The following is a 26,425-nucleotide window of genomic DNA, read 5'->3' as shown; positions in this document are numbered from 1 at the left end:
CGAGTTCCACAGCACCATTATGGCTTCAATGAACACTCCTTTAAAACTAGTCATTCGAAGGAGAGTTTGCCGTTGGCATTGGGTCAAGGCAGTCAGGGAAGGGTTGCAGTAAAGAAACTGGTGTGGGTATATTGTACAACAACCAACAGTGCTACATGAAAAAGGTACCTATTTAGATCATGTGGAGCACGAAAGCGAGAGGTCTGATTTCCCAAGGTGTCTTAAGAAAGAACTGGGCGGAAAAAATCTCAGGGCTAAAAAAGAGTTTGGAGTAGGACAATGGGTGAGCATGAGGAAAGGGCGAAGGGAGGAGACAGGTTTGGCAAGGTTTTCATCACCTTTACAAGTAAAAAAGGTGTACCCCTACACATTGCTGTTAAGTGATGACAACATGTGGAACTATAAGAATGTGGTGAAAGTTGCTGATCGTTGGTTGAAGGGCGAAGATGAAGGGAGCATGCAAAGGAAACATTATCCCTCTCATGAGATGAGAAAGGAAGAAAGTGATCTAGCTCAGGAAAGGATCAGGCAGAAGCCAGTGGCATGAGGTCTATGTGATGGTATGAAATGTACTTATGAATAAGTCTAGAAATGTACAATTTGGTTTGATTTTTTTTACCTTTGTCTCTGTGTTGGTTTTATTTTTGGCGAGTTGTAGTCTACTTCTGTTCTAATTCCGATGTTATTCAATGTAAGGAGGGAGATGTGTTGTATTTGGTTGATTATTCTCATGGCATTCTGTCATGCTTGGGTTCTGCTGGAATGCAGAGGGTTGGTGGCAATGTGTGAAATGCTTGGGAGTGTGGGGACGTTACTGAGATGGCTAGCAGCTACCTCCTGCTATTACAACTTCTCTTGAAGAATGTGAAGATTAAACTATTCACCTGTGCCTTGTGAGTACCTTGTTTCAGAAATGTTGCACAGAAAACACTTGAAAGCGTTACAAATGTGGTTACTGCCAACAGCCTAGGTGCTCTGAGCAGGAAAAAAACACATGCACCGCAGAAATCATACAGAGGGCCCTGTGTGCAGGATTGTGTTTAATCCGCACGAACCAGATGGCCACAGTAAAAATTTAATAGAGCCCCAGGAACACTGGAACTGTGGGAGACGGCTGTGGACATGCCCTGCAACCAAAACATCAAAACATGAATGCCAGAAACCCAATAAATGCAAGCAGCCCACAGGACACAACACAGTAAAAGTACACATACAGGAGTGGTGGAAGAAATCACCTGTCACCTATAAATGCCTAACTGTGTGCGTTTTGGGGCACTGTGCTCTGTGCCACAATGGCACACGTGCACCTCGTGTACATTATTGGTAGGGCTCCCAGTTTTATGGTATTTATTTTGTAAACATATGTGTCTGTATTTATCCATATTTATTTTTTGGTCATTTTATTGGTATTTATCCATATGTATTTTGTGTTTAGAGAATACATTGAATTGTAAAATGGTATATTTCCACATTTATTTAACTGATCAACATGCACTCATACTTTGGTGCCTGTGGCATTTTACAAATTAAGCAGGCAAATAAAACAAAACAAAACTACAACAGGTAAATATTAGCATTATATACAAATATATGTTAACATATGCCTGTATTTAATATATGTTAACATATGCCTGTATTTAAGGGAATCTCATCTGTTTTTAATAACCCTGCTTGTCTATCTGCATAGAATTTGGTCTTGAATTCATGAAGGACAACAAGAAGAGTCACTCACAAGAAGCATAATTTTCTACATTTTTCCGCTTTTAAAAATAAATACAGACAGGAAAAAGATTGTTTTTTGTCTGTATTTATCTGTAAAGGTCAGTAAAAACAGAAAATTGGAAGCCTTAATTATTGGCACCCAGCTCAGTATTTACAAAGGTGTATCTACAGTACAGTGACAAAACGACCATGTTGACTGATACCAACCTTTCACTCAACCCCTAAGAAGGCATGAGGGACTGAGAGCATCCTGAGACCTACGCTACAGACTGTAATTACTAGTTTACATTGTGCTTCGGTACTGACAGCCTAATAATTCTACAGGAAGAGATGGAAAACAGTGTGAAGCTGAACAGGCGTGAACACAAGATGGGCAGGGCTTCTCTTTAATTATCTGGTTGTGTGCATGAATGCAGAGAGGTGTGCACATGCTGTTTGTGCCTGTGCTCTGGCGGCTACCGCCAGCACTGAGCTAGTGACTCAAATAGCAAACCGCTTGTCTTTGGCAAGGGTAACTCAAGGATTCTTCATTTCGTAAGGTGGCGCTAGTGCACACCAGAAGTTACTTCTGGGGATTACTAGTGTGCCTTTGAGCCCCAGGCCTGGGAAATCAACAATAACAGACATGCATTTGGCATCAGTAGGGGAATCCCGGGGGCTTCACCAGCACATTGATGTCTCCACAGCATGCTATTCCTGCCAGGCCACAATGGGCAACAGGCATAACAGCAAGCCTGTGCTTACCCTGCCATGCCAATGTCTAACCACTCCATGCCACCTCTCCTTACAACCTGGCTGTCCTTGCAATTGTGGGCAATGGGGGGGGGGGGTTGTAGGGTGGTGGCAGTGTTTAGCCTGGGCAGCAGCGATGATTCCTCCCAAGTCTAAATGGGGACCTTTGCTATAGTTTCCCCTCTGCTGCTTTCATTCACCACTCACAGTCTAATTTAACCGCTTCACAGACCTCTACACCCCCTTGCTGTAATGTGTGCTCTCCATGCAGTCCCATCCACTATTTATGAAGTTCTGTGCAGTAGCATGAGCTCCTTCATACTGTCCCATCTTCTCCCAATGGAGTTGCATTACAATCTACATTGTCCTATCCTCTCAGAGTCCTATCACTAGTAATTTAGGCACATCTTCCAACATGCAGTTCCATCCACTCTAGCGGCAGTAACATGCTGCTCTCCAGGCAGTTCATGCACTCCTTAAAGCAGTCCTATGTATGCTCCAGGCAAACCAATCCACTTTCCATGCAGGCTAATCCTCTCTCATGCAGTCCTCTATAAATACAGACCAATCCTCTCCTTATGCAGTCCAGTTCACTGCCCTTGCACTCCAATCCACTTATCATTTAGTCCACTCCAGACATCTACTTATGCAGTCCAGTCCATTACCCAGCAAGTTCAATCCCATGCAGTCCAATTCAAGCCTCATGCACTTCATTCTATTCCCCATGAGAGCAATCTTCTCTGAATGCAATACAATTTACTCCCCATGCAGTCAAATCTACCCTCATGCAGTCCAGTTATCTCCTCATGCAGATCGATTTTCTCCTCATGCAGATCAATTGTCTCCTCATGCAGTCCAATCAATTCCCCATGCAGTCCAGTAAATGTAAATAAATGTAAATGTATGTGTCTTGTAAAGCGCACTGCTGCCCTGAGGCGTCGTGGCGCTGTAGACCGCTGGGGAACCCGTCCTGGCTATCCCTGTGAGATGGTCCCTCCTGGGTATCTCCAAGGTGAAACCAGGCATCCCCGCCGAATGTGGGGGGCCGTTGTGGAGATGAGGCAAGCTAATGCCCAGAGTTGCCGAGTGTGTTGCTGGTTAAAGTAGGTACCGAGGCGAGAATTATCGAGTCCGTTTTGACCCTGGTCCACGACCCTGCCGCGTCGGGAATTGAACCCTGGTCCCTGGCCGATTCTCTGCTTGCGGATCTGCCGCCTCTAACCAGTGAGCCACACCTCTCCACCTCCACCTCTCCAGTCTGCAACCCATGCAGTCCAATCTACTCCCCATGAAGTCCAATCCCATACACCCCAATCCACTGCCAACACAGACTATTCTACTCCCATGCAGAGCAATCCTCACCTCATGCATTCAAATCCACACCCCAGGCAGTCAAATCTACACCCCATGCAGTCCAGTCCTCTTCTCATAAAGACTAATCCTATCCTCATGCAGACCAGTCCTCTCCTCATGCAGTCTACTCCTCTCCCCATGCGGACCAATCCTCTCCTCATGGAGACCAGTCCTCTCCTTGTACATTCTAGCCCTCTCGCCAGGCATGCCAATCTCCACCTCATGCTGCCTAGTCCTGTCCTCATGCAGATCAATCATCTCCTCGTGAAGCCTAGTCTACTCCTCATGCAGACCAGTCCTCTCCTCATGCAGTCTAGCCATTTCCCCATGCTGATCAGTCCTCTCCCTATGCAGTCTAGTCCTCTCTCCATGCAGACCACTCCTCTCCTTATGCATACTAGTCCTCCCCATTCAGACCAACCCTCTCCTCATGCAATCTAGTCCTCTTTCCATGCAGAGCAATCCTCTCCTCATGCAGCCTGGTCCTCTTCCCGTGCAGATCAATTCTCTCCTCATGCAGTCTAGTCCTCTCCCAGTGTAGACCAACCCTCTCCTCATGCAGTCTAGTCCTCTCTCCATGCAGACCAATCCTCTCCTCATGCAGTCTAGTCCTCTCCCATGCAGACCAACCTCTCCCCATGCAGCATGGTCCGCTTACCATGCAAATCAATTCTCTCCTCATGCAGTCCAGTCCTCTCTCCATGCAGGCCAATCCTCTACTCATGCAGTCTAGTCCTTTCCTGTGCAGACCAATCCTCTCCTCATGCAGCCTGGTCCTCTAACCATGCAGATCAATTCTCTCCTCATGCAGTCTAGTCCTCTCCTCGTGTAGACCAACCCTCTCCTCATGCAGTCCAGTCCTCTCTCCATGCAGATCAATCCTCTCTTTGTGCAGTCTAGTCCTCGCACCATGCAGACCAATCCTCTCCTTATGCAGCCTAGTCCTCTCCCAATGCAGACAAACCCTCTACTCATGCAGTCTAGTCCTTTATCCAAGCAAACCAATCCTCTTCTCATGCAGCCTGGTCCTCTTCCCATGCAGATCAACTCTCTCCTCATGCAGACTAGTCCTCTCTCCATGCAGACCAACCCTCTCCTCATGCAGTCTAGTCTAATCCTCTCCCTGTGAAGACCAAACGTCTCCTCATGCAGTCTAGCCCTCTCTCCATGCAGACCAATCCTCTCCTCATGCAGTCTAGTCCTCTACCCGTGCAGACCAATCCTCTCCTCATGCAGTCTAGTCCTCTCTCCATGCAGACCAATCCTCTCCTCATGCAGTCTAGTCCTCTCTCCATGCAAACCAATCCTCTCCTCATGCAGTCTAGTCATCTCCCCATGCAGACCAGTCCTCTCCTCATGTAGTCTAGTCCTCGACCCATGCACACTAGTCCTCTCCTCATGCAGTCTAGTCCTCTTTCCATGCAGACCACTACTCTCCTCATGCAGTCTAGTCCTCTCTCCATGCAGATCAGTCCTCTCCTCATGCAGTCTAGTCCTCTCCCCATGCAGAGCAGTCCTCTCCTCATGCAGTCTAGTCATCTCCCCATGCAGACCAGTCCTCTCCTTATGCAGTCTAGTCATCTCTCCATACAGATCAGTCCTCTCCTCATGCACTCTAGTCCTCTCTCCATGCAGACCAATCCTCTCCTCATGCAGACTAGTCCTCTCCACATGCAGAGCAATCCTCTCCTCATGCACGCTAGTCCTCTCTCCATGCAGACCAATACTCTTCTCGTGCAGTCTAGTCCTCTCTCCATGCAGACCAGTCCTCTCCTCATGCAGTCTAGTCCTCTCTCCATGCAGACCAATTCTCTCCTCATGCAGCCTAGTCCTCTCCACATGCAACCCAATCTACTCCCCATGCCAGTACATGTAAGAAATTAGACTGGAAACATTTGAACCAGCAGTGATAAGGGGCTGACTTACTGCCTCTTCTGGGATGATAATATGGCCTACTTTCCACCACCATTCCCCTCGCTAAACAGAACACTGGACAATGTTTACCTATATCATTATGGCGGTGGCATGGTGCGGGCGGTAAGGCTGTATAAACATGGTGGCATTTACGCACACTGCTGCAAGCCGTCAATGTCTAACGAGCCATACACAGAGAGACAGAGGAACCTTGGGAGATTTTGCTATGATAATGTGGTTGCATGAGATGCTGGTGCCCTGTGATCTGTTATATTTACCCACGGTTCATGCTCTAAAAATACCATAAATAACCTAAAATAAATAAACGTTCCTTCTTGCTCCCTGCCTGTGGCAGACAGCTTTTCTTGGCATTGAACTCGGTCTCTTACATCCTCAATCACCAGTCCCCAGAGCTCGAATTCCTGTGCAAGTTTATAGCTATATAATTATCTGACTTAACCGAGCTGTGTTAACTCCTTCTATATGAACTTCCTTTCAGAAGCTGATTTCCCATACTTCTTCACAAACATCTCTTTGTTCAAAAGAACCATTTATGCATACTGCTGTTTAGTTTACCCATCAGTACCCAGTCTATATGGTCCACAATGTGAGTGAGCAAATTAATGTAACTCTCCCTCCACCTTTTATACTTTCCACTTTCTGCCCTTCTAACCTCCCCCTCTCCATCCCTATGATCCCCTTCCCTGTTGTCTCTTTTCCTTTCTCTGTCTCTATTACTCTCCATTCGTCTGCTGTTTTTTTGTTCACACTTTTGATACTAATTCACTTACCCTTCTCTTGTCCCCTTCCCTCATCTACCTTTACTGTTTCCCTTTCTATGCCTCCTTCCACCCCCTTCCTTTACCTTCTACTTCTTCTCCTATATTAGCTCACTGAAAGATCATTTTGTTGACTCACTGACAAAATATCGACTACCACAATATCGAGGTACAAAAATATCATGATAAAAATATCGAAGTCAAGAATATCGACATCCTATCTACATCATGGTAAGTACAAAAATATCGGGAAAACAATATCGTTGTCAAAAATATCGTTAAAAATATAATGTTTTTTAATGTTAAAAAAAGAATGCAAAGTAAATAACACATATAATTAAAAGAAGCATAGTTAAACATATTTTAAAATGTTTAAAAATGATAACTAATAGATATATTGTAAAAATAAATTAAACATATACATATAAAATATAATATATATACTTACTTAATATTATTCATAAATATTTTTTTAATAACATTTCAAATTGTTAAAAAACATTTTATAAATGATGAACACATATATACACATACAACAATAATATAAATAAAAATTTAAAAAAATAAATATAACAAATTAAAAAATAACTTTATTTTAAAAATAAATTATACACTACATTAACTAAAAGACTAGAGAAAATATTGGATAGTGGAGGGAATAAAATTACTATTCCAACTCCAGAGAGTGCAACAGTAGGGAAAGTGTTGGCTAGTGTAGGGGTAAAAATTACTATTCCCATTCCAGAGAGTGCAACAGTAGGGAAAGTGTTGGATAGTGTAGGGGTAAAAATTACTATTCCCACTCCAGAGAGTGCAACAGTAGGGAAAGTGTTGGATAGCGAAAGGGTTAAAATTACTATTCCCACTCCAGAGAGTGCAACAGTAGGGAAAGTGTGGGATAGAGTAGGGGTAAAAATTACTATTCCCATTCCAGAGAGTGCAACAGTAGGGAAAGTGTTGGTTAGAGAAGGGGTTAAAATTACTATTCCCGCTCCAGGGAGTGCAACAGTAGGCAAAGTGTTAGCTAGCGTAGGGGTAAAAATTACTATTCCCACTCCAGTGAGTGCAACAGTAGGGAAAGTGTTGGCTAGCGTAGGGGTAAAAATTACTATTCCCACTCCAGAGAGTGCAACAGTAGGGAAAGTGTTGGATAGCGAAAGGGTTGAAATTACTATTCCAACTCCAGAGAGTGCAACAGTAGGGAAAGTGTTGGATAGCAAACGGGTAACAATTACTATTCCCACTCCAGTGAATGCAACAGTAGGGGAAGTGTTGGAAAGCGTAGGGGTAAAAATTGCTATTCCCACTCATGAGAGTGCAACAGTAGGTAAAGTGTTGGATTGCGTAGGGGTAAAAATGACTCTTCCCACTCCAGTGAGTGCAACAGTAGGGAAGGTGTTGGCTAGTGTAGGGGTCAAAATTACTATTCCAACTCCAGAGAATGCAACAGTAGGGAAAGTGTTGGATAACGTAGGGGTAAAAATAACTATTCCTACTCCAGACAGTGCAACAGTAGGGAAAGTGTTGGATAGCGAAAGGGTTAACATTACTATTCCCACTCCTGAGAGTGCAACAGTAGGGAAAGTGTTGGATAGCGAAGAGGTAAAAATTACTATTCCAACTCCAGAGAGTGCAACAGTAGGGAAAGTTTTGGATAGCGAAGGGGTAACAATTACTATTCCCACTCCAGTGAATGCAACAGTAGGGGAAGTGTTGGAAAGCGTAGGGGTGAAAAATTGCTATTCCCACTCAAGAGAGTGCAACAGTAGGTAAAGTGTTGGATAGCGTAGGGGTAAAAATGACTCTTCCCACTCCAGTGAGTGCAACAGTGGGGAAGGTGTTGGCTAGTGTAGGGGTCAAAATTACTATTCCAACTCCAGAGAATGCAACAGTAGGGAAAGTGTTGGATAACATAGGGGTAAAAATAACTATTCCTACTCCAGACAGTGCAACAGTAGGGAAAGTGTTGGATAGCGAAGAGGTAAAAATTACTATTCCCACTCCAATCTGTGCAACAGTAAGGAAAGTAATGGATAGCATAGGGGTTAAAATTACTATTGCCACTCCAGAGAGTGCAACAGTAGGGAAAGGGTTGGATAGCATCGGGGAAAAAATTACTCTCCCCACTCCAGTGAGTGCAACAGTAGGGAAAGTGTTGGATAGCGTAGGGGTAAAAATTACTATTCACACTCCAGAGAGTGCAAGAGTAGGGAAAGTGTTGGATAGCGTAGGGGTAAAAATAACTATTCCCACTCCAGACAGTGCAACAGTAGGGAAAGTGTTGGATAGCAAAAGGGTTAAAATTACTATTCCCACTCCAGAGAGTGCAACAGTAGGGAAAGTGTTGGATAGCGAAGAGGTACAAATTACTATTCCCACTCCAATCTGTGCAACAGTAGGGAAAGTGTTGGATAGCATAGGGGTTAAAATTACTATTGCCACTCCAGAGAGTGCAACAGTAGGGAAAGTGTTGGATAGCGTAGGGGCAAAAATTACTCTCCCCACTCCAGTGAGTGCAACAGTAGGGAAAGTGTTGGCTAGCGTAGGGGTAAAAATTACTATTCACACTCCAGAGAATGCAAGAGTAGGGAAAGTGTTGGATAGCGTAGGGGTTAAAATTATTATTCCAACTCCAGAGAGTGCAACTATAGGGAAAGGGTTGGATAGCGAAGTGGTAAAAATGACTAATCCCATTCCTGAAAGTGCAAAAGTAGGGAAAATGTTGGATATTCTAGGGGTAAAAATGACTATTCCCACTCCAGAGAGTGCAACAGTAGGGAAAGTGTTGGATAGTGTAGGGATAATAATTACTATTCCAACTCCGGAGAGTGCAACAGTAGGGAAAGTGTTGGATACCGTAGGGGTAAAAATTACTATTCCCACTCCAGAGAGTATAACTGTAGGGAAAGTGTTGGATAGCAGAGGGTTAAAATTAACATGCTTATCAATAAAATAATTTTTAAATTAAATAACAAATTAATAATTAATTAACAATACATTAATTATGAATACCAATAAATTAAAATTGATAATTACTTTAATAACATTAAATTACTTCCCACCCTATTCTCCTAAAAACCCACAACCAACTCCTAAAATAAATTAACACAATTAATATAATAAACAATCAATCATTTAATAAACATTAATTATCAATGATTAATTCATTAACAATACATTAATTATCAATACCAATAAATAAAAATGAATAATTACTTAATTATAATAAATTACTTCACACCCTATTCCCATATAAACACACAACACACGACCCACTCCTAAACGACATTAACACAATTAACATATTTATGAATTAATCAATTAATAAAAAATAATTACATATTAATAATTAATAAACAATCCGTTAATTATCAATACAAAAAAATAATAATTAACAATTAATTTACTCCCCCCCTATTCCATTATAAACCCACAACCCACTCCCCACGCAATTAATATAATAAAAAATTAATCAATTTAAAAAAATTAATTACCAATTCCTTAATTAAATAACAATGAATTAATTATCAATACCAACAAATAAACATTAATAATTATTAATTTACTATAATTAAATTACTTCCCACCCTATTCCCCTATAAACCCACAACCCGCTATGGTACTAAAACGCAAAATTACTTTAAAATGTTTTACTAACTTCTAAAAATGTAATACACATACTTAAAAATTAATATAAAACAACATAAAATATGTAGCACATACATACATATTTTTCTGCGCCCTCATGTCTCCTCCTCTTGCTCCATGGTATTCAGAGTCTCACAGGGCTCGTCACTTAGCCCCAACGTATTTAATGTTTATCTGGCTCCTTTGGCATCGCTAGTGGAACACTGTGGAGTGAGAATTATTTCTTACGCTGATGATACACAGCTTGTGTTTTCCTTCAAAGACACTGCTAAGGCTGCGCTTAACAGCTTCAGGCACTGTCTAACTAAGATTACCTCCTGGATGACGGACAATTGCTTGAAATTGAATACTGATAAAACAGAGGTGTTGTTTTTTAACCAACCCTTACCACCACCGGCTGATCTTTGGTGGCCAACGCAGCTGAATCCCCCCTCCTACCTCTATCTCCTCAGTCAGAAATTTAGGTTTAAAATTTGACTCGAAATTGTCGGCCAAAGCTCAGATAGGTCAAGTTTCCAGAGCATGCTTCTGGAAACTTAAAACCTAGATTTCTTCATCTGTTTCTGATGGACTGTCGGGCCACTATAGTTCATGCCCTTATTACATCTCAGCTGGACTATGCTAACAGCTTATACTTGGTTTTGCCAGCTTATCTTATCCATAGGCTGCAGACAGTCCAGAACGCCACAGCAAGGTTCATCAGAAATGTGCCCCTTCGACACCACATCTCCCCTCATCTGCGGAGCCTCCACTGGCTCCCAGTGAAAAGGAGAATTGAATATAAGGCACTGTCTCTTGATTTTAGAGCCACAAGAGATAGAGGTCCAGGATACCTGAAACAGAGACTTCAGCAATACCATCAGTCAAGGACCTTGCGTTCCAACTCTCAGATGCTTCTCCATATCCCTCGCTTCTCTAGAGCCAGGATGGGTGGACGAGCCTTTGCAGTGAGAACAGACTCTCTCTGGAATGCTATGCCTTACCATCTGCATAAAGCAGATTCAGAACCTATTTTTAGGAAAGCGCTGAAGACATGGCTGTTTGAATTGCCCTAGCGTGCCCCTTCCCTCCCTTTCTGACCACTCAACGCCGGGCCGCTGCCGTTGGTGGTAGCCGAGCACTTTATAAATGGTATGGTATGGGTATGGTATATAAAATACATACTAAAACACATAACACTAATATAAACATTGATATTATTAACAACAATATTTTTGAAAATGATATTACTAACTTCGATATTAACAAAAACTATATTTCTTACCTTCAAGTCGATATTCTGGTCACTGATATTCTTGATGTTGATATTCTGTCCCTGCGACATTTACAACTCGATATTTCTGTGGGTCGAAAAAAAAAACCTCGATATTATGTCTGTGAACCCATTTTGATGCCTCTCTCCACCTTGCTCATTTTTGTCACAGTTCAATAAAACTTGATAAACCTGCATGCATAGCTGTACTTCCACGCTTGGATGCAGATAAACAATTTAACAAAAAATGAACAAATGTTTTCAAGAGTACTTTGAATTTCCCATTTTCATTCAAAAGTAGCTGTGCATGCATATTTGTACACAGTGACCAATTGTGCGTGCAAAATAACTTTGCATTAATACACCTGCATCTTTTTTGTCTAAGGGGAAGGCAGTTTTCCCCATAAGGAAAACCTCTTCCCCTACACCCCATCAATTTTGGGTGTGCTCCTTTACCATTCCAATCCTGGAAACAGATGTACTCCACCCTTTGACCGGAGTAAGTATTCAGAGTAAGATTGGATAATGGAGAAATTTGTGAATATCCACAAACTCGTGGATTTATGGGTGTTCCTATATTTTACATGATCTCCATGCCCTAGTATGGTCACTCCCCACCAACTGGAGAAACTTCACTCAAGTGCAGTATTGCACCATATTGAGGTAATATTACTCATGGGTATATCCCTTTACAAGTGCAAATTTACAAGTGGTGAATTACAAAAGTGAATTTGTACTCTTAAGGCAAACTATTTGAATGTGTATTTTGCATTTCCAGACGCAAATGGTTTTGTAAATGTTTTTCCAAGTCCCACATTCTGACTCCCTGTATACACTGCTTCTACTTCACTTTTTCTCATTTGTCATTCTTGCCAGTTTGATGTTATAATTCCATACTGTTTTTCTTGCTTCTCTTCCGCACTGATAGTTTCCCCTCTTTGTCAATCTATATTAGTTATAAAATACATGTTATGTAACTTGATTTAGCACATTAAGCCCTTAGAACTTAGAGGCCCATTAGGATGGCGGGCGGACGCGGTGCTGGGACCGGCCGCCAGTGGTGCGGCGGTCCCGCTCCGACGATTAGGATGCCACCGCCACCGTGGTGGTGGCATCCTCCATTCACAGCATTGTGGCGGGCGGTGCTGTGAGCACCGCACGCCACAATGCTGGGAATGCACTGCGTGCATTGTCATGCACAAGGTGACAGGTTGCGGTGCCTGCCACCATGTCCATGACAATGCAGGGGGATACCATAGGCACCCCCCCTGTGTACCCCCCACCCTCTCCAATACTCTGGGGGCCCGCAATGGGCCCCGGAAGAGGATTCCGCATGCCTCCGCACGGAAAGGCATGTTTCCCCACCCATGCTAATATGGATGGCAGTGTCCAGCAGACACCGCCAACATATTAAACCCTTTAATAGGGCCGAGGTGATCCGACCTACATCCTAATGGGCCTCTTAGAGTCTATGGGAGTGAAGCTTGGTGATTACAATCGTTTCATGTAAGTATCTTGGTACATTAGGAATTTAGCAAATAAATTCTTGGGCACAATAATTTTTCAATGTTTTTTTTGTGTGTAAAGTGTTGGTTTGTTTTCCCTCTACTATAACATTGTTGAAAATGTCTGGAGACCTCATAAAGCATATACATTGCTTATGGTGGCTAGCACGCATTACTGGAAACACCACATCTACTCACTTTTGGATGCTAATGCAGGCACCTTTGTGCCATAGTGCAAGGGTGTCTGTGCTGCGAGAAGCATAGGTTTGGGGCTGGGAGGAGTTACTTATAGTACAAAACAAGCATTGCAAATGCCAATAGTTCTGGCTTTAAAGGAATGGTGTATGGTAATGTAAAGCATTACAAGTAGATAGCCAGGAAGAGATATGTATTTGTGTGGAAGGAAAGAACTGTAGAATCATATTGGTGTGAGTTAAAAGGTCAGGTGAAAGTTGTACTGTCAAGCCAGACCTAAAAAAACATGTAGGTTATTGACTGCCCTCCTCGTATCTATGCTGCCACTAGAGAAAAAAAATGTATCTAGTTATCCAAGAAAATCTTAATAGCATTGCACAGCCATGTGAGTGCTCTGAAAGTTCAAACGAAGGCTGCTGGATAAATAGGCTAAATTATCACAGCTGTGTGGAAGGCAAGCACTTTTTGTGTAATCACACATCTTCTGTCCAATCAAAACATTTACTACTGACTCCCAACATGTGGGTGGAGCTAAAGCCCTTCTCTGGTGATACTCACATAATTGTCTGGCAACAGCTGTGCTGTCAAGACAGGCCATAAGAACTGTGCTTTAAGGTCTTTCCCAATTTGCATGTGTGCTGTCCAACACAGCACAAATTCAAAGTGGGAAAAATGAAGAGAAATTAATACATTTCTCCTTTGTGTGTATTCCTCAATTTTTGCGCAAAGTGCTGCAAAGCAGTGCATTGCACAGCTTTGTGTCACAATCCAATGCAAGTAGCATTTTGCGTTGGATTGTAAATCCCACCACAACACTTTGCATCGGGTTTGCATTAAAAAAAAGTACTGGAAAACTGAAGCAAAGAGTTTGTAGATCTGAGCAAACATATTTTTGTGATGACAAAACATCCTACTTGATAAATCTAAGGCCTTCAGGAATTGAGGTATCTCTGTAGGTCAAATGGTAACAGTGCACTTATTTGTATAGGAAAAGGGAACAGGGCAAACCCAAGGGTAAAAAGAACTTGGGTACACATGTAAAACAGAAGTGCTGCTCTCAGGAAAGCATAGGGAAATAATTTGGGGTAAACAATTGCCAGATAATAAATTGTAAGTCGATGCGCTTAAACATGAAGATAAGATGAAAGAAGCAGTCCGTATATAGTATATCAAGTAATGTAATGGTGTATAAAGGTGCTCAGTGCAAATGAAAAAGACACCAAACAATGCTGCAAAGTTTCAATTACAGAGATATGATTTTAGCCCCACCATCTTATTCAAGATTATGGGACCCATTTGAGCAATCGTTGAGTCATCATCAGGGACATTTAAAAATTGTATGGCTCTAGAGTAGTGGAAACAGTCTCTGTTAAAGTCACTTGCACTTGTAACTACCTAGGATGCAAATTATGAGGAAATATCACTTGAAGAACTGGCCTTTTCAGCTGGGATGATAAGTTGTGGGTTTACTATAGTTAACTGAACTGGAATTGGCAGTCACAGAGGACACGACTGTCCGACAGGTCGAGTACAGATTGCAGCAGTGATCGTCACAATTTTCTCATTGTTTGTCTCCTACTTTGGAGTGTTAGAAAGTGTCAGGCACCTCCTATGGCACACATATTGCATTAAGGGATTGGCACAGGCAGGGCTGGACTGATCGTAGCGGGCATCAGGCATTTTTCTGGAGGCTGGAAGGGTGGAGGCTAATTTTGTAGTGTTGGAGGCTGTTTTGTTCTTACTGTGCTGCTATATCGGCACTCACTAACAAAAGCAGCAGGAGGGCCTGTCCGTTAAAATTGCCAGGGCTGCTTTGGGTCCCCAGTCTGGCCCTGGGCACAGGTCTCGCAAACCTCAATGGAGACATGAAAATAGAAAAAGGCCAACGTCTGACCAGTTGCACCCTCATAGGCAGCTGTGATGTGTGGCAACAGTTTGCTCACATCCGATAGGTCTTCGTTGGCCACACAGGTTGCAGCCTTGAGTAAATGGACAGGGGTTTCAAGGACCATGGTCAATTTAGAGACCTTTCAGGGAAACTGTACGTGTTCACCTCTATCTATTTCTCTAAATCAGTATATACACACAATCTTGTATCTAGAGATCCTAATTATTTATTATAATTGTACAGAATATATCTAGTATGATTATAGCGAATATGGTTATGGCATTAGAAAGGGTGAACAGAAGAAAAGTAAACAGAGGAAACATGACAAACTTTGCATAGGTAGATAGATACTTTCTACAAGGAACTTATCTTCAAGTCAGAAAGACATGTAGTAGCAGTCCCTCATACCTGTGTTAGGCTGATCACAACCTTAGTTGGGGCAGCCAACAGCAGTTAATGAGCTACCTACTGCTAACTGGCAACTGTTCTTCAGCTCATTTCTCCAGCTGAAGATACTCCTCAATGCCCATGACCAGAATACCATGGCCTGTTTTGTGGTTCACACACAGTAAAATCATGAGCAGAAGCTCTTGGTCCTATGGAATTTGTGAAAATGCATGTGTCAGAAACATATGGAGAGAACAAGAGCAATTATTACCTCTGTATTATATATACCGAGACAACACATACAGTGGTAAATATAGGTAAACATTATGAAAATGATACACTACTGTAATGCAGCTTATGCATAACTGAAATTTGCAAAGGTTGTAGGAGGCCATAGTCTATTAGTATAGAAGAGCACAAGTTAAATATTATAGTTTTTGCCAAGGTTATATGGGTAATACGTCACAAATTATATGTTGGGTCGGAAATACGGGCACTTGGCAGTTAGGTACATATTTGCTGGGTCGGTCCCTAAACAAAATCACACAGAAATATGAATCCACACAAACGAGACAAGGCTACCACCTGACGTAAAAGAGATTTCCAGAATAGGGCATAATCTCTTGGTGACTTTTACCTAATACAATCCATTTTGGAATGCCGTGTGTGGTTCTGCAATTAACACAGAAGTACATTCCTCAAGCACAATGTGCATTGGTGCTTTATCTGCTAGTCATGATATTGCAACGAAATACAGATTCAATGGAGCTGGTACCTTGCGATGGTTATAATATCCAGCTGACAAGAAGCAAAGATAGATTAAAATTCAACACGCCCTAGATCTCAATCATGAGAGCAGTGTGGGGATTGGCCTGAGCGGGCTGTGTTAATGCTCGCTCAGGCACTTGGAGTCTGTGCTGTTTCTCCAACCCGGCTGGCCAAACTGACTTGCACACTTAAAGTGCACCTACCACTCCTCCTCCCTCCCAAGGCCTAGCCCCACCCCTCCCTGCACATGCTGGCTCAGCCAGAAGCTGAAAAAAAAAACAATCATAAAATATTGTTTTATTTTTCAGCTGCTAGCTCTGAGCCAGTGGGGCGGTGCTCCTCCACCATAGAGGAAGAGCTTCAGCTGAATATGTTTCTGACAGCAGTGCTGACTGTTGCCACAGATTTATGCTGAGTGAACTGAGGTCCTTACCTTAACTTGGCCAGCTAACCCGATTCCTAAACTATTTCTGAAATGGTATGATATGGTTTAACGAACATGATCGGCCTGCACTATTTGAAGACCTCTGTGGAGAGTTAACCTGGCAGAGCCACATTCAGCAGGAAGGGGCTGGCCGATAGCAGCTACCAGGGCTGCATCTTCTGGTGTGAACCCACTGCCAGATGTGGATAAGCTATGACAGACACGCCAGACGGACTGCAGAATTATTGGAATCGATAGATGAACCTCTGGGTCCTTGCCTTCTGAATAATTATTAATAATTAAATACTCTTGCAGCTTCCACCTAATTCAAGTGCCTATCCTCCGCTCTGTGTCCTTGTGAGCCTACCGGTCATCACCCTACTTAACCACCTCATGGCAAGCGTGGTGTATGGTGCCCCTTTTCCCTAGTCCTGAGGAAGACCCTGTTGTAAGACTCTCAACAGCCTACACTATTTTGGGGTTGAAACGTCGACTTCTGTTCTGTTTTATGCCAGCCCTAACCAACAGTGATTTGCAGCTGTGATATTATATGGACTTTTAAGCATGGCAATGTTGAAAATGTACACAATACCTTGTGGCAAATACAAGCCACTGCCGCTGTAATTTATTTTGTGGTAATAACGATGTCACCACCTTTCCCTTACACCTTTACGACCCCCACTTAATGCACTCTTACCTCCCCTCCTTTTTCTCCCACTGCTGAGGGACACTTGTGTAAATATATTTCTTGAATCATATGCTGACTAACCAGTACTGAGGATTGTTCAATGTGATTAAACATTGAACTGAATAATCCGCTATGCATTAGAGTTATTTTGTTATATTTGGTAGAAATGTTCATTGTCTGTAAAGATTACACACTGGGACCTCTTTCTCAATGTACTGTTACATACCCAGGTCTCAGTGACTTATTTGGGTCTACCCTTTACTTATAATTACTTTCTAAAAGTGGCATTTTCAAACATACAATTTAAAAACCATCTTTAGTAACATATGTGTTATTAAATTCTGAGTTCAGAGAGCCTAAACTTTATTTCTTCATCTTATCCCTGTGGGAAGATATGCTTGTAAAATGTTACAAAGCATTCCCCATTCTGTCCTATGGGGCCAGCTAGCCTTTCAATAGTGAAAAACGAAATTGGCAGTATTTCACTATCAGGACATGTTACACACATCAGTACATGTCCTACCTTTCATATACACTGCACCCTGTGAAGGGGGCTACCTTGGGCCTAACTATAGGCGTGTCTTATTTGTAAGAAAAGGGAAGATTAGGGCCTCGCAAGTGGGTGCACTTGCCAAGTCGACATGGCAGTTCGCAAATTGCGCACAGGCACTGCAGTGGCAGGCCTGAGACATCTTTTCAGGTCAGGACTACTCATGTGGGTGGCACAATAAGTGCTGCAGACCCACTAGTAGTATTTGATTTACCAGCTCGGCACACCTAGTGCACTTTACTAGCAACTGACCAGCAAATCAAAATATGTCAATCAAGGAGAACCAATCATAATAACAATTTTCACAAAGAGCACTTGCACTTTGACACTGATCAGCAGTGGCTAAGTGCCCAAAGCATCTGAGCCAGCAAAAAAAACGAAATCCAGCACAGCATCAAAAATACATGAGATAGAGGCAAAACGTCAGGGGAAAACACGCCAAAGCTGCCAAGTCTAACAAACCGCTTACAAGGTGCCCATAAAAGACATGGGTTCCGATTGGGAATTGTGCGGAGTGGGATTCCTGTTTGGAATTCCATTCTGTAGAATTATAAGACGTCCAGTGTTCATGGACCCAGATTTACTGGGTGCCAAAACAGCAAACCAGATTTTACCAGCTGGAAAATTCTGCAAATAACATCACTGTGTGAAAAGCCTGCATGGCAGTCCAGACCATCCTATGACCCCTGCCCAAACTTCAAACAAGGCAGCCAACATTCTCCACTCCTTCCTTCACCCTTCTTTCCCCAGCACACTTTTACTACCAGCTCAGAGCAGGTACTAAATGTGTGTGTTAAACCTCATGGAAAAAGGATTACCATGTAGAATACTACCTGGTAAATCCAGGGCCTCACAGTAATTCCCCATTCCTTGGGATGTTACTCATAATTGCACTGATGGACTGTTATGGCACAGTGCTGGTAATTACTTGTGTGGAGTTTGCACCCTACTAGTACTGTGCTACATGTAACCGGGGCCATGTTGTGCTGCTTAAAGTGACGGGATAGATCACCAGGGATGAAATAACGGTTATCACTTCCCACCATGTCTACAAAACCTTCTTTTTATTCCTTGCGTTAATGCTAATATCAGTACCACATTGAACTATGTCAATGCTTGCTATGTTGGTATTCCTAACTCAGCTATTTAGGAGCTTCAAAGTGACTAGAACATGGCAGCATGAATGTTATGAATTTCAGAGGTTCTCCAAGGCTCGCCATAAGCTCCACTAGTAGTCAGTTTCCAGAAGGATCCATTATAAGGCATTCCACTATGCCCACAGAGCATGTTATGAAACAGGGCCCATGGTGCTTATGTGTTTGCTTCTAAATATAAGTAATCCCTTCATTTTGAATCTTCCCTCTTGCTATCAGTCCCTCGATTTAGAAAGCCTTGGTTGGTAGAGCTTAAAGAGGGCTCTTCCTTTTTTTTTTTTTTTTTCTATTGAGAATGAACTCTTTTTGGCCTATGCAAAATAGAGAACTATTATACGTTTAGGAAGGCTCTTAAAATTAATCTCTTTTATTGATTATCTTCATAAGTTTCCTGATGTTAGTCAGTTCGGCCTTAGGGCGTTCATTGCACTCAGTAGCGGCCAGTGCGGGGAGTGCTGTGGGGCGGTGGGGTGGGCCGGGGGAGGGGCAGGGTGGGCGTTAGTAAACTCTGGCTCACGGCCGACCGGAGTAATGTAAAGAAAAAAATAAATAAAACGAATTTCATTGCGCGCGCTGAAACGCCAAATGCGTTTCAGCGCACGCAATGAAATTCGTTTTTTTTTCTTCTTTACATTACTCACGTCGGCCGTGAGCCAGAGTTTACTATCCCCCACCCTGCCCCTCCCCTGCCCCGCCCCGCCTCACCGCCCCACGGCACTCCCTGCACGGGCCGCTAATGATTGCACTATAGAAGTAACAGCTCAACTCTTGTCTTGAATGTATAGGTTTTCAGTATATTTAGTGGGTGCCCCAAGCACTAAACACAGGGCCAATGGCAACTTTAGGAGAAATCAAGCAGAAAATATTATGTTGGAGCATTGTCACCTGAAAGAAAGCTCAGGTGTCTGGCACCTGACCTATGGGTAGACTGAGAGATAGCTCTGCTATGTGACGCCTGAATGTATGATTTGTGCCGAACTAAAGGCATACCTCTGTCACCCAAAGCAAACTCCTCTGTAATCAACTTCACAGAGTGCACAGTAAGAAAGGTGTAGAATTTGCTTCAACAAATGCATTTTATGAATTTTCTCTGGGATGGTGTCTATGAAAGGCAGTACACTGGCACTCTCCTCGTTTAAGCATTGCATCACTGTGCCCTTCCTTTTCAAACTAGTGCAGTTTGGCAGCAAAGTGCTTATGAAACCTTTTCCTCCTGTCAAACTAAGTCTGGGTCTGTCAAAAGCAGCATAGCTTTGATATTGTGTATAATAGGTTACCAATGCAAAAGCACTGCACAACGAAAACACTACATTGTGCACTACTTGACCCAGTGTTACAACAAGAAACTGGTAACAATGTTGCCTGTCTGGTGTCCTTCTTGTGACCCATTTAAAGCTGTCCTTTTCCGCACGTAGGCCAGGCTACTTGCTATATTTAGTATAGACATTTGGGAGAAAATGCTCATTCTTTGTCAAGGAATTTTGGAAAAAGTCAGAGCAAATGTTGCATTTTACAATACATGTTGCCTCTACAGGATTTAAAAATAACATTGATACTTTAGTGGATTTGACACTTTATGTGCTGCAGGCTTCAGAACGGAATTAAAAGCATAGGTGTTGTGATAATAACTAGGCCTGGGCTAAATTTCCGTTCCGCTCGCGGAAATTGCGATAATTTGACATTTTGCGTTCCGCGGAGAGCGCGTAAATGTCAACATTTCCGCATTCCGCAGCTTAGCGATAATTTGTTTCTTGCTCGCGCTGTGAAATAATACATTCTCGCGCGTGCGCCATCGCCTTACCTGAATCCCCACGTTCGCCGACAAGTTTTCCCGATCCGGTCGCGTTCTCCACGAGATGTTGGATTGTTGGTAGCCATTTGCGCTGTCTCGCGACAGTTCGCGCCCGCAGTAATGTCATTGGTCGCGTGATCACCTCTTTCTTCTCACGATCATGCACCGCGAGAAGAGTGAAAACAAGATGGCCGTGCCCGCGAGCAACCGCATGGGTAAGTTGGCGAGCCGCGACCAAGCAGAAAATACCGCGAATGGGCGGGAAAAAAACGTACGCATCTTCGCGATATTTCCGCGTGTTTGCGGAGATTTTTAACATTTTCACGATAATTTGCAAAAGTCACTTTCGCAAATTCCGCCCACCCCTAATTATAACATATTCTATTAACAGGCATGTTTTCCGTTAAAGTGACCTCTTTGCCGCACACTTCCCGTTGACCACACATTCGATGTGTTCCACAGCTTGAAGTAATACTTGCATCCTTTGCATGCTAGAACATCGTTTGCTTCAAAGTGGTTTTAAGGAAACTACCTTTTTCGCCTTTGTGTGCTAACCATAAATATTTAATTTTGGTTCACAATAGCACGGTTTCCGGGCTGAGTAATTAGCAGGTATTAATATTGCCATGTGATTGACACTCACTTATTCAATCTCAGGAAGAATGGATGATGCATTAGGAATCAGAGCTGAGACCTGCAAGACAGACATTCCATAGTGTTGGACAGGCCTCACAGACGGCTTGCTCCCTCCCCGCACGACAGGGCCCGAGCTCCGGCCCACCTGGCATATCCCCGCGAAAAGCACCTGTACCCCGTCTCCCGACGGATCTTCTGCCCTCGGACCCCTCCTCATCACGGGGTCCAGCCCCACCGGCTTCCCCGGCCGGGTCAAGCCGCCATCTTGGGCCCTGCACCACGCGGCCGCGTGGCCTCACCTCAACCCTAACCCCGGGCCTGGCCGGCCCCGACATCCCGGCACCACCATCCACCCAGGAGGTGAACGGACCACTTGGCAGGTCAATGGGAGAACGAAGTGTCAAGGGCTCTCCCCCGCCAGGTGCCGATCGCCCCCAGCTCCCCCAGGCACTGGCTCCACCCCCTGCTGGGTGTCTGGACACCTTCATCCCGGACCCTCCGACCTCCAAGTGCGAGGGTCCGGACATCAAAGGGCACCAGCCCTATAACTGAGGCAGCTCCGGAGCAGGAAGGCAGTTGTATCCTGGAGTCGAGAGACACCGAGTGAACTCAACCTTGACGGTCTACTGGCGCTGCCGTAGCCCGCTCTTGTGAACCATCGTCCTGCCTGCTGGCGCTGCCGCGGCCTTCTGCAACCTTCATCCTCACCGGGACCTGCTGGCGCTGCCGCGGACCGAACATTGACCATCTTCCTGGGACCTGCTGGCGCTGCCGCGGCCCGTTGTAACGACCATCCTCACCGGGACCTGCTGGCGCTGCCGCGGACCGAACATTGACCATCTTCCTGGGACCTGCTGGCGCTGCCGCGGCCCGTTGTAACGACCATCCTCACCGGGACCTGCTGGCGCTGCCGCGGACCGTACATCTTCCGGGGACCTGCTGGCGCTGCCGCAGCCCGTTGTATCGACCATCCTCACCGGGACCTGCTGGCACTGCCGCGGACCGTACCACCTAACCACCAAGCTCGAGGATTGTGAGCTCGTCATCATCTCATCCGAACTACCTGATTGGTAAATAGACTGTCCCGCTACCCCCTTCCCTACCTTGCGAGACTCTAATCGAGGGGACCCCTGAGTCCAGACCTCCTTGTACCATTCAACCGTACCTTAAATAAGTGCTTATAAAGAACACTGAACCTTATCCGTGTGTGATATCTGTCTGTGGGGGGGAAGTTACTTGTCTGTACGATCGCTGGAGACGGCTCTCCCCGGAGACCTCTCCTCCTGACCCCGGCCGACCCTCCCGGTCCGTCTACCTTTTCTAACATTGGTGGCCAGCGGCGCGATCCGAATCAACGCGTAATCGTACAGAGAGTAGCTCACCCCACGACATAAGCACGATGTCGACCAAAGATAGCAGCTCCACCGAGAAATTCCAAATGGAGAAATTAGAAGAATACAACCACCGCGAACTGAGACAATTTTGCATAGAACTTGGCATTGCTACCACCGACCTGAGTACCAAGGATGACCTAAAGCGCGCTCTTGAGTCATGGACAGAAACTGGGGTCGCAGGACCCTCCGACCAAAGCAGCGTCACACCAGACCAAAACGTTATCACACCAGAGGGGAACGCCACGGCTCCCGAGGAGCGGGGAACGGGCCTCTCGCAGGAGGAGATCCGAGAAAGAGACAGAGTCAGATTACACGAGTTGGAGATGGCACGACTCAAGATGGATGGGGAACTCAAGTTAGCTGAACAGAAACTCAACCTCGAGCACATGCGGCTTCGAGAGGAACGAGAAGAGAAGCAGAGACAGAGAGAGCTGGAAGAGAAAAAAATAACGCTCGAGCACGAGCGCCGACTAGCGGAAATAGAACTGCGCAAACAGAATAAGGAACTGGGGGTGCCCGAGCGACCACACACCCCGGGGCCAATTGAGAAAAAAGTTCATATCCCCAAGGATGTTGTCCGCGAGTATGTCCGAGAAGACGACATACAACAGTGGTTTAAAGCCTATGAGATCGCAATGACCTCCCACCGGATCGACCGGAGTGATTGGGGAGCCGGACTTTGGGGGAGATTTATCAACGAGGGTCGCGATGCCCTGCTGCAGCTCCCCGATCACCAAATGTCGTCCTACGACCACATGAAGGCTGCCCTCCTCACCCGCTACGGCCTCACGCCCGAGATGTACCGCCAGAGGTTCAGAGATTGCACCCGGATCCCAGGTACAACTTGGGTAGAATACGTGAACTATTTCAGCCGGGCCTTCGAGGGTTGGATCAAGGGAAGTCAGGTCACCACCTACGAACAACTCTTCAACCTTATGGTATGGGAGCACCTGTCAAACAACTGTTTCGTCGAGCTCAGGCAGCACCTACTCGACAGTAAGCTGACTGACCCCCGGCAGCTCGCCGCCGAAGCTGACCGGTGGGAAAGCACCCGAGTGGGCCGGAAAGGGCCACACGACCAGAACAGAAGCAACCAAGGCCAGCACCGTCCTCGGGGAGGAGGAGGGGGCCAGGGGCGAGGGAGAGACGCCTTACCAGCAACCCCCGTGGCCAGCACCCCGCCTCCGGCCGGCCGGGGCAACCCCCCGTTGCGGCCTGGGTACCGAGCCAACGTCACGTGCCACCGGTGCCAGCGACTAGGCCACTACGCCAATGACCCGAGCTGCCCGCTAAACCAAACACCCAAGCCCCGCCAGGTAGCTGCCGCTGCCCTAGGGGAAGAGCAATCATCGGAGGGACCCGAAGAGTATGAGCCGGCCCAGCAAGGGTGGGAACCGGCCGCCATGGTCCTGGCGTGCTTAGGGGGAAGAGACATGGTCCCGCGGGCTCCCCTACCCGCCAACACCAGAAAATACGGTCAGTGGGTGACCATTAGTGGACAGAGAGCCGAGGCCTTGCGTGACACCGGCGCCAGCGTGACGGCCGTCCGCTGTCACCTGGTGAAGCCCGAGCAGATCCTGCCGAACATTCTCTGCCCCGTCCGCTCGGCAGATAACTCTGAGAGTATGTGTAAGATGGCCTGCGTCCCGTTTGAATGGGGAGGGGTCTCCGGCCTACTGAAGGTGACGGTCCGGGACGATGCCCCCGTGGACTGCCTCCTGGGGAATGACCTCGAGAGTTCCCCGTGGGCCACCGTCGAGAGAAGAGAGCACCTGGGGATGCTGGGCCTCCCGGACTGGGCCTGCATAACCACCCAAACCATGGCCGCCCGTGCCGCCCCCCGATCAGAAGAAACCGGATGGCCAGCACCTCCGCCCCCGGTTGCCCCCGTAGAGGACAACGGCGAGTCCGACCTCCCGGACCCGACTACCGAAGAGGACGCGCAACACCAGGACCTTCCGGATCTGGCTCAGTGGCGTCAAGAAGGGGGGCCCACCCAAGAACAGTTCCGCCAGGAACAAAAGACCTGTCCCTCCCTCGAGGGACTCCGCCAACAAGCCAGCACCCAAAACGCCGGGGACACCACCGGAACTCACTGGGTCTACTGGGATAACGACCTGCTCTACAGCGAGCAAAGAATCGCCGAGCTGGGGGCCGGTCGAGTTCTGGTGGTACCGCTCCGCTTCCGAGACTTTCTGCTCAACCTGGCCCACGATGTCCCCCTGGCTGGACACCTGGGCCAGGACAAAACGTACAGTCGCCTGGTGACCCACTTTTTCTGGCCGAAAATGAGGAATGACGTCCAGAACCACTGCCGATCTTGCCCCACATGCCAAGCCAGCGGGAAGAGTGGTCGGAAGCTGAAGGCCCCTCTGCAACCCTTCCCTGTGGTCACCACCCCGTTCGAGAGGGTGGGGATAGACATTGTGGGGCCTCTGGACCCCCGCACGGCACAAGGACACAGGTTCATCTTGGTACTAGTGGACCATGCCACCCGCTACCCCGAGGCGGTGCCCCTACGGACAGTGACAGCTCCGGTGGTTGGCCGGGCCCTGATGGGGATCTTCTCCCGGGTAGGCTTCCCCCGAGAAGTCGTCAGCGACCGAGGTACGAATTTCATATCCAAATACATGAAGTCCCTCTGGCAACAATGCGGGGTCACCTACAGATTCACGACCCCCTATCACCCCCAAGGGAACGGACTAGTGGAGCGGTTTAACCGCACTCTCAAGGGGATGATTGGGGGATTGGAAGAGCCCCTCCGTCGCCAGTGGGATGTACTGCTCCCGTGCCTCCTCTTCGCCTACCGGGAAGTTCCCCAAAAGTCCCTCGGTTTTAGCCCCTTCGAACTCCTGTACGGGCACCCTGTGCGAGGGCCCCTCAGCCTAGTCAAGGAAGGTTGGGAGATGGCCCCCCTAACGACCCCTCCAGACGTCTTCAAATACATCCTGGCCTTACGAAACCAGACCCGGCGCTTCAGGGAGATGGCCAAGGCGAACCTCGAGGCCAGCCAGGAGGACATGAAGAGGTGGTATGATCACAATGCCTCCTCCGTTGAATTCGAGCCTGGGCAGCAAGTATGGGTGATGTCCCCCACCGAACCATGTGCCCTGCAAGATAAGTGGACGGGGCCCTTCAAGGTGGTCGAGCGCAAAAGCCCCGTCACTTACCTCATCGACATGGGGTCCTCCCGGAATCCCCTTCGGGTCCTCCACACCAACCGGCTCAAACCACACTTTGTGCGCTCAGAACTAAGCCTCTTGATGGCTACAGACAGTGGTGCAGAAGAAGACTCCGAGCCCCTCCCGGATCTCCTGAAGACTCAGGAGAAGGACGGCTCCGTGGACGGGGTCCGGCTCTCTGACGCCCTCACTTCGGAGCAACGCCAGGACTGTCGGGACCTCCTGCTGCAGTTCGCTGCCCTGTTCTCCCTCACCCCCGGGGTCACCCCTTGGTGTTTGCACGACGTAGACACCGGGGACAGTCCCCCTGTCCGGCACCGGGCCTACCGCGTACCAGATCGGGTACGGGCCTGCATACAGGAGGAAGTGGCCAAGATGCTCACGATCGGGGTCATCGAGCCCTCGGACAGTCCCTGGGCCAGTCCGGTTGTATTAGTTCCCAAGGCCGCTGCCCCCGGCACC

General features: G+C 46.3%; 1 long non-coding RNA gene across 1 annotated transcript in view; it reads right to left on the bottom strand.

The window, feature by feature from the left end:
- LOC146798053 (uncharacterized) overlaps nucleotides 1-26,425 on the bottom strand; it is a 47,987-nt gene that overhangs the window by 17,157 nt on the left and 4,405 nt on the right. Inside the window, exon 2 of the long non-coding RNA XR_014968595.1 lies at nucleotides 11,413-11,488. This is a non-coding gene — a long non-coding RNA (uncharacterized LOC146798053). The remainder of the gene's footprint in view (nucleotides 1-11,412; nucleotides 11,489-26,425) is intronic.

This window comes from Triturus cristatus, chromosome 9, assembly GCF_964204655.1.
Source record: "Triturus cristatus chromosome 9, aTriCri1.1, whole genome shotgun sequence".
Taxonomy (NCBI): Eukaryota; Metazoa; Chordata; class Amphibia; order Caudata; family Salamandridae; genus Triturus; species Triturus cristatus.
The sequence above is the reverse complement of the archived record's forward strand: the minus strand, read 5'-3'. Positions and strand labels throughout refer to the sequence as shown.